Source organism: Phyllostomus discolor, chromosome 1 (assembly GCF_004126475.2).
Source record: "Phyllostomus discolor isolate MPI-MPIP mPhyDis1 chromosome 1, mPhyDis1.pri.v3, whole genome shotgun sequence".
Classification (NCBI taxonomy): domain Eukaryota; kingdom Metazoa; phylum Chordata; class Mammalia; order Chiroptera; family Phyllostomidae; genus Phyllostomus; species Phyllostomus discolor.
This window is the reverse complement of record NC_040903.2, coordinates 25,706,647-25,715,212: the sequence shown is the minus strand read 5'-3', so window position 1 is coordinate 25,715,212 and position 8,566 is coordinate 25,706,647.

Genomic DNA, 8,566 nt, shown 5'->3' with positions numbered 1-8,566 from the left:
AGCTATTTCATTTTGTCCTCGCAGCAACCTTATAAGTATGTGTGATTATTCCCACTTTGTGGATGTATAAAAGGCTTGGAGGGGGAGGAATAATGTGAATGAGATTGCTCGGTGTGTACGTGGTGGAAATTTGGATTCAAAACCCCACACACTTTGTTCAGTGGTTCTGTCGTCTCCACTGAACCTGTGTTTGGAATGGGAAAAATCATAGAAATGACTTATATATTCTGGGAACATATGACATTCTTTGCCCCCTCCCCTTTGGCAGTTTTACACAAGGAAAATACCCATGAAAATGCCCACAGCCTCCAGCCCCAACTACTAGTGGGGTCACTAGACCTACTTCTGAGGTCACTGGTTGTTACTGAATAATGAGAACTCTGCTGGAGTGGTTAAGCGTCGGCTCTGAGGCTGTTCAGACCTGGAGGAGCCAGGCCAGGCCCGAGAGTGTCAGAAGGATCCGGCCTTTTCCCTGCAGCAGGATCATTTCCAACCACAGCCAGAGAGGCAGAGGCATTAGTGAGCCTGCAACATCGAAACGGCCAGATCAATTTGCAGAAGCACTTCGAAGGGAAACAAATCAATACGGTCCTTCCCCTACAGATTGATAACATCATCAGGAAGCAACAGATGCATTTTAGGGCACGGTGCACAGTGCAGGGGAGGTGAGCTCCCTGGGCTACATTTCTCTCAGGAAAAGCAATTGTAAATTAGCGGCTGAACATTGGGGCTTGTGGCACCTGTCACAACAATAAATGCTAACATTCCCAATGTAGTTGGCAGGTTTCAAGGTTCCGTCACATACTCTATTTCTTCTGATCAAGATCCTACAAGGTGGATATTACTGTCTCCATTTCACAGGTGAATTTCAGCAACACGAACCTGCCCAGTGTGCTTAAGAGCATGATTATTTATGACCAAGCTGGGGTGGAATCTTCAGACTTGGAATCCCAGGTTCTATTTGTCTACTGTCCCCAAGCTACATTCATTCTCTCACCAACTGCCCAGTTTTTTGACACATCAGTGACCCTCCTCTCTAATTTACTATTTTTCTTCTCGTGACCCAAATTTCCAGTGATATTCAAATTAGGTCTTAATTCTCAGACTTCATACCTTTGCAAATTTTCAGATTCTAATTACAAATGTGCTTAATTTTTAAAAAAGATTTTACTTATTTATTTATTTATTTCAATTTTCCAAGTCTTTTTTTAAAGATTTTATTTATTTATTTTTTAGAGAGGGAAGGGAGGGAGAAAGAGAGAGAGAGAGAAACATCAATGTGCGGTTGCTGGGGGTCATGGCCTGCAACCCAGGCATGTACCTTGACTGGGAATGGAACCTGCGACACTTTGGTTCACAGTCCACACTCAATCCACTGAGCTACACTGGCCAGGGCTACTTATTTATTTTTAGAGACAGGGAAAGACAGAGAGAAAGACAGGAAGAGAAAGAAACATGGATCGGTTACATCTTACATGCCCCCAACTGGAGACCTGGCCCACAACCCAGACGTGAGCCCTGATCAGGGACCAAACCGGCGACCTTTCCATTTGCAGGCTGGCGCTCAGTCCACCAAACCACACCAGCCAGGCCTGTGCTTAATTTTTTAAAGAAAAAAAATAAAGAACCTGAATTTGCCACTGCTTTTCATTAGTTCAATTTGTTGATGCTTAAAATGGAAACTAATACAATTATATATCTTTAGATAATTTCTATTTTACTTTAAAAAAAATCACAGTCATTCGTGAGCACTAGTCAAATCAGTCAAGTTTGCCTCCGGAACTTAAAATTTTTGCTTTAAATATATTATCAACAAAATGAATCCATTAAATAAGAACTGTTTCTTTGATTCAGAAAGACAGTGGTTTACTCTGGAACTGCTTTGTTACTCCTTATAAAGAGCAGGCAAGCACCAAATGTCAGCTGACATAGGTACTTTTCACAGCAACAACCAGAAGGACCAGAGTCTAGGCTTCCTTGGTTGTTTGGGGACCTACCCCATAGAGGAAGCACAGGCTTCCCCAGGGAGAATCTAGATATCGGCCATAATCTAGTCTCTTGGAGGTCTCCATCATCCCAGAAGAGCAGGGTTCTGTCAGCTCGTCTCAGCTGCACGCTGGGCACAAGTCCAGCTGATGCTGCCCGATTGTCTCCTCCAAACAGGCTTTTCTGCCCACAGTTCCGAGTCTGGCTGGAGAGAGAAGCTGCAGTGAGACGAGGCACTTTAATAAAACACATAGCAGAATAAATTATAGAGATGTTAAATTCTAGTGTATTCTTCCTATTGTGTAAGATTCAGAATAGAGAGAGAAATTTTTTTCTCTTTCCCTCACACTTTTAATACAAGCTATTCCATCCTGGAGGTTACTGTGGCTCCGAGTGGAGAAAGAACAGAACCTTGTTTTTGACTGCCTGGCTTGGAAGGTGCCCTGGGGCAAACCTTCAAGAGGGGGAGGGGGAGATTGATAGCTCTCCCGATTGAGAGAAGGGATTGGTTTCCCAGAGTGGTGAAGGCCCAGAGGCTTCTGCTGAGTAGAAAGGCTGAACTGTAATTCAGGCACCAACAAGGATGTGATGAGGGCCACATACCAGGCCCCAAGGAGGAGCCAGCTCTGAAGGCCTCTTACGTCTCCACCACTTAGTCTAGAGGGGCCATAGCCATCCAACCAACCACCTGCGACACTTGCACAAGGAGGGTTTTATTTAAAATTTTTTAAAATTATATTTAGTTATTTATTTTTAGAGAGGGAAAAGGGGGGAGAAAGAGAGGGAGAGAAACATCAATGTGCAATTGGTTGCCTCTTGTGCATCCCCAACGGGGGACCTGGCCCATAGCCCGGGCATGTGCCCTGGCTGGGAATCGAACCAGAGACCTTTTAGTTTGTAGGCTGGCACTCAGTCTACTGAGCCACACCAGCCAGGGCAGGAGAATTTTAACTGTGATAAAAAAAAATACCTATTCCCTAATGTCCTTAACTGTAGAATCAGCCCCCTCCACGCATTTGACCCTCAGGAATATATATATCCATACCTTGGTGTGTATGTGTGTGTGTGTGTGTGTGTGTGTGTGTATATATATATATATATATATATATATATATATTTTCCAATAACAAGGCATATATATATAAGGTGTGTATATATATATATATATATATATATATATATATATATATTCATTCCATTTCCATATATACATTTTATCTCTGTAATAAAAGATTTAAGGTTTTAGAGCAAAAGAAGTTGTTTTTTTCCTCCCTTCTTGCTTCCAGAGGCCCCCCACCATCCCCCAGGTGAACGAAGGTGTCTCAGAAGGGGAAACAGATTTCCTGAGACCTGAAGAAGAGAGATGAAAATAAATTCCAAATAATACTGCCATTTAAACAAATGAAAATCAGACCAGTGTTGCAGGCATGCAAGACAGAAATTAACTAACATTTTAGTTAAAATGCCAGGAGAAGCAAGGATTGAACAGGAAAGTGTCTAACACTGTCCCTGAGGCCAACCTAGCAATTAGATTAGTTTAAGACCAACTGAAGTCATATTGTCAGCCCTGACTCACAAGTGCTCTGCTCTGCCCCCTGGGGTAGTTATTGATCCCCTCCCCACACATTCCCCGGACCCTCCTTTAATCAGCATCCTCACTGAAACGCTCTGAGCTCAGCCCCCTGCACCGACTACCCAGCTACCATGACAGCCTCCTCTTCGGCTCCTTCTTCCCAGGCTCACCCCCTCCACTTCAGCCCCCACTTTTCCGCAGCACATATACCCAGGACCCGTACATACCGCCGAACGCATTTAGAAACTACTCTCTGCAGCAGGAGGAAGTCTACATCCTGCAATACGGCTCAAAAGGCTCTGCATGAGGCAACAGTCACCTACCCCTCTTTTATCCAATCTTCGAAATTTTACCCCCCCAAACATCTAATTTAAAGGGATATGTTATATTCATAACATCAGAACTTAACTCTTGATAACATCCCTCCCATTTCCCTAATGGTTTCTTACCATCACCTTGAACTTCTCTGACAGAGTCTGCTGGGAGAAGAGGCGCACTACTTGTTGATGGGTCTGCAGAGGGGAGGGGAGTTGCTCCCCTCTGGGCCAGGTGTTTTATGGGAGCAATGCTTCCAAAATTGAAAAATCATTTGCCAATTTATGAATTATGCATGGATTTCTATTTCCCAAAGGTAACTCTTTAAAAACAAAGTTTATTCATTGGTTGCTTCCTTTTAGTAAATGGAAATGTTGACTGAAATTTGGTTCTTGGTGTGAAACCTAAGATTTTAGAAATTCAAATATACCCTCAGAAAAGCATACATTTTCATCCATTTGCTGACAATGACTGAGGCAGAAGGCTCTTCATAGAGCAATTACCAGTTGGAGGAGAAGTGTAAACTTCAGCAATGTCATGAGCAGGCTCTTCTCTTTCTTCACATATCTGTCTGGGTTTGGTATGCAGTTGGCCACACATACCTTAAGTACACCCTACTGTATGCTGTCTTTGCCTTACAAAGTCAGTAGACTCATCACAAACCCACTCTTCTACTCAATTAATACCGAGGGAATATCTACTCAGGGCCAGGTATATTCTGAAGGATGGGATCCTTTGATGAAATGATTGGCGTATCCAATACTACAGAGGCTGGCTTTAATCCAGAGGCAAACTGTGTAGATGGGGTTGCAAGTTATTCTATAGAAACTATGAAGCTATGTATGGGAAATTGTGTAAATCTGTCATCTCCTTTTGCTCCTGTTGACAACTCCTCTACATCTGTATCCTGACTCACACGGATAACCTCACCATGCAAGACAGCCAGCCTGACCCCTGCCTTTCTTGTTGCACAACTGAGACTTATATTAAGTGACCTGATTGTGGTCCCACTACAGATTCCTCTGCACGTGTGTGCATGTGTGGGTGCGCGATGGGTAAAAAAGAGGACAAGAGAGGAGAGTAAAAGCAAACCAATGAACAAAAAAAGCATTGACTGAGTTTTATTGAGTTCCTACCACATGCCATAGGTATGCTAGGTGCCCAACATACCTAGTTCATTCATGATTCATAGCACTTTGAGGTAAATATTATTATCCCTGATTTTACAGATGTGGAGACTAGTGCATGGATTATAACTAGGGAACCAGCTACAAACCTGTTCTTTCCACACTTCTAAGCTAATACTCAGGCCTTGTGGCTCCGGATCCAGTGTTCTTTCTATCCATCACACTTCACTGGCCCAGCTGAAAGAAGGATTCAGTGGTCTGAGGATGTCCTTAGGTGGGTGGTCAAATTAATTCTGTCTTTCCCACATTTTGAATTCTTAAAATCTTGTCTGCATTGTTATGGACATATTGCCTGAGTCTCTTACTCATGAGCTGAGCTTTCCTCTCCTCAAGCAAAATAAACATTGCCCACAGGGGTCATATTTGCTGATGTTATGGGTCACAGAAATCTGACTCAATTTCATGTTTTCTGAATCTAAAGCAAGGTTTGAAATGGAATATAAGGATGAGGTTCAGTTACCTCTGTCTACTGCACTTCTGTCTTTATTTTGGAGTGGATTCAGGAGCTGAGGAAGGTTCCTGGATGTTAGGCTTCTGGCCAGGGGTGATATTCAAACCATCCCCGCTCAGCACTGACCAATCCCATGGAGCCCTGTCAGAGGGGTTCTGATCTCCAACAATTCCTGTATTGCCCACGCACTTCGGGGATTCCTTGGAATTGCTTAAAAGTCCATCAGAGCCTTTGATTCACAATAACATTATAACAGATGATAGTATGCAAGAAAAAAAGGGGAGAAGGAGTGGCATTTTAGATAGCCGTGCCAGTGGAAGTCAGGTGTGTGTGTGTAATGCTGCTAAGTTGTTTGAAATACTGAGTCCTGGAGAAGGTGTTCATTACTCTCTTTCTCACTCCTGGGTCTACAGGGATGGGCACTGAACTATCACAGTGCTCCTTCCTCCTGATGACAGTGATGGTCCAAGTGGTGGGTATGTAACCCTTTGGACCACTCATGGTCTTCCCTGAAATTGATACAGATGCCAGATGAAAGAAGGAATTCTTTTGGTTGGTGTTGCTAAGCGAGGATGACAAGCCCAGATCTGTCTCTATTAATCTTCCTCAGCTGTATGGAGAAAGTTCATCTTCAGTAACAGAACATTATATCAACACTAAAGAGAAAGAGAATTGCGAGATGGGTGGAGAGGGTTCTGGTGGTGTCTGAATTATTGGTTTTAGTCCACATGGCCTTATTCCTGAAGCTCTCCCCTTAACGGCTCTAAGGACCAATGAATTCCCTATTTGTTTAAGTTTGGCTTGAATCGGACTTTTGTCACTTGCAAGGTTCAGATAACACTGGGTCAGTTTCCAAAGCTTACCTACAAAGTAATTACTAATAAATACCCGAGTGCTCATAGGTTCACATGAATTAATCTGCTCCTTACCTGGTTTAACATGTGCATTTTACCAAGGGCCTTCTAGAGCTAATGCTTTGGTGCGAAGGGTTCTTTCAGAGGAGGGAACGAGTATCAGGCAGTTGAGCCAGCTGAAGGGAGAGAGGCTTGCTGTGGCACCTGGACCTCCTGCAGCCCCTCAAGTCATCTGGGGCCGTGAAGCCAAGCCCTTCACCTGTGATTTCTCCTTCATATCTAGATCCCCTCTATGGGAGCGAGGGACAGGGGTTGGAGCTAACGGGTATCAGGGACTGATGTTAATGATCCCTCTTTCAGTCCTGGGACCTTCCACACTGGTCCTCCCATTCCTGGTCCTCCCTCCACTCCACTGCAGCAAGACGTAAGTAGGTCCATTAGTAGAGAATACACCGCTAAAAAGCAATTGCCACCAATACCGCCACACTTCAGGGAAGGACAGTTTGCAACTAATTACTTCTCATGAAAATACCCAAACATAATTTTGTTCATTATTAAAATTTTCCAATAATAGATTTATCTTCCCCATTAAGTAATACATTATTCTCCTACCAAACACAGCGAACTAGAATTACTAGACACTGCTTATATTAAATTGCTGTTTAATAAATTAAAACTCCTATGGTTATGAATAAACTAGGTCATCTGCACATTTTGTAAATTAGTAGTTTCTTGTAGTTATTCTCTCCTGGTCAAAGCCTAAAAGAGGGGGAGAGGAAAAACGATTATCATTATTATTTTATTGTTTTCCAGCAAACTACTGCACTCTGCACTGTAGTTTAAAATAAACCACTCAGTCTAATACAGTAGAATCAATATTGTTGAGTATCAATCAATAAGAATGAATTTTAAAGACCATGGTTTGTAGAAACTGTATCTACTGGACAGATAAAACCTGATAAATAACCGACCTCAGTCTTTGAAGATTCTTGACGCAACAAGCATTGTCCAAAGTGATTTTAAACATTGATCAAAATGTTTTACAGCTTTTGTGTGGGTTGAGAGTCTTTCCTTTCTGATTTTAGGATGTCAACTTCTCTGTCATCTTTTCAATTTGAGGGGATTAATGGAGATTTTTTTACAGTCATATCCAAAAATGGTTGATGCTATTAAACAATCAATTACAAGGACTCCTCAAATTACAAAATCCTTACCTACAGAATTATATAATGCAAATAGATTGCTGCACTCTATTTATTTATTTTTTTAAAAATTTTCTCCCCATTCAAAGGAGTAGGGACAGCAACCAATCAAGCTACACTAAGACAGTTGCCCTGCCTACTGGCAAAACAATGGAATTATTTGAACCCATGTATCTGCATTTCTTCCGTTGAAGAGAGAACATACTGGGTCTACCCAACTCCCTCACCTTTCTTTTTAAACAGCTACAGCTCAGTTATTTTGATCAACCTAATGCCCCCCTCCATATCTATACAGATATTCTTTAAGCACATTCCTCTTTGTAGTGTTTCTTTTAAAATATTGTCCATTACCTCAGACATCTTTTTCTTTCCTGAGTGATGTCCCCTCTTTTATAACTTCTCCACCATCCATCTCTTTTTTCTCCCCATGTGGCAAAAAGCCCCTTCCTCTTGTCCACTGTACGTAAGAACAGTGCTGGTAGTAATGAGAAAAACGAAAGACACACATAGGAACTGCAGACCACACGACATCACATGGGGTCCGCGTCATCCAGCCCTTTGCCGCGCTCACACTCAGCAGTTTCCTTCAGAATCGCTCCAAAGCCTACACTTATCTACTTCCAATGAAGCCTCTTAATGTTGTATTTATTTTACATTTAACTTCTTTTTCTGTTGAATCATTAGTGTTAAAGTGAATGACTTCTTCCCTAATTAGTCCCAAATGGTAGTTCAGCTTTACTAGATAGGTTCACATTATTTCTATGTGTGCTGTGTGTTATAAAGAATTAAATTTTTAGGCACAATACTCTGGAAGTTAGACATTCTGTATTAAAACTTAGTTTGTCTTTTTATTTATTTAGAGACACAATTGACATACAACATTGTATAAGTGTAAGGTGTTCAATTTGCTGATTTGATACATTATATATTACTATACAATTATCAGAAAGCATTAGCTAACACATTTATCACATCATATAGCTGTCATTTCTTTTTTG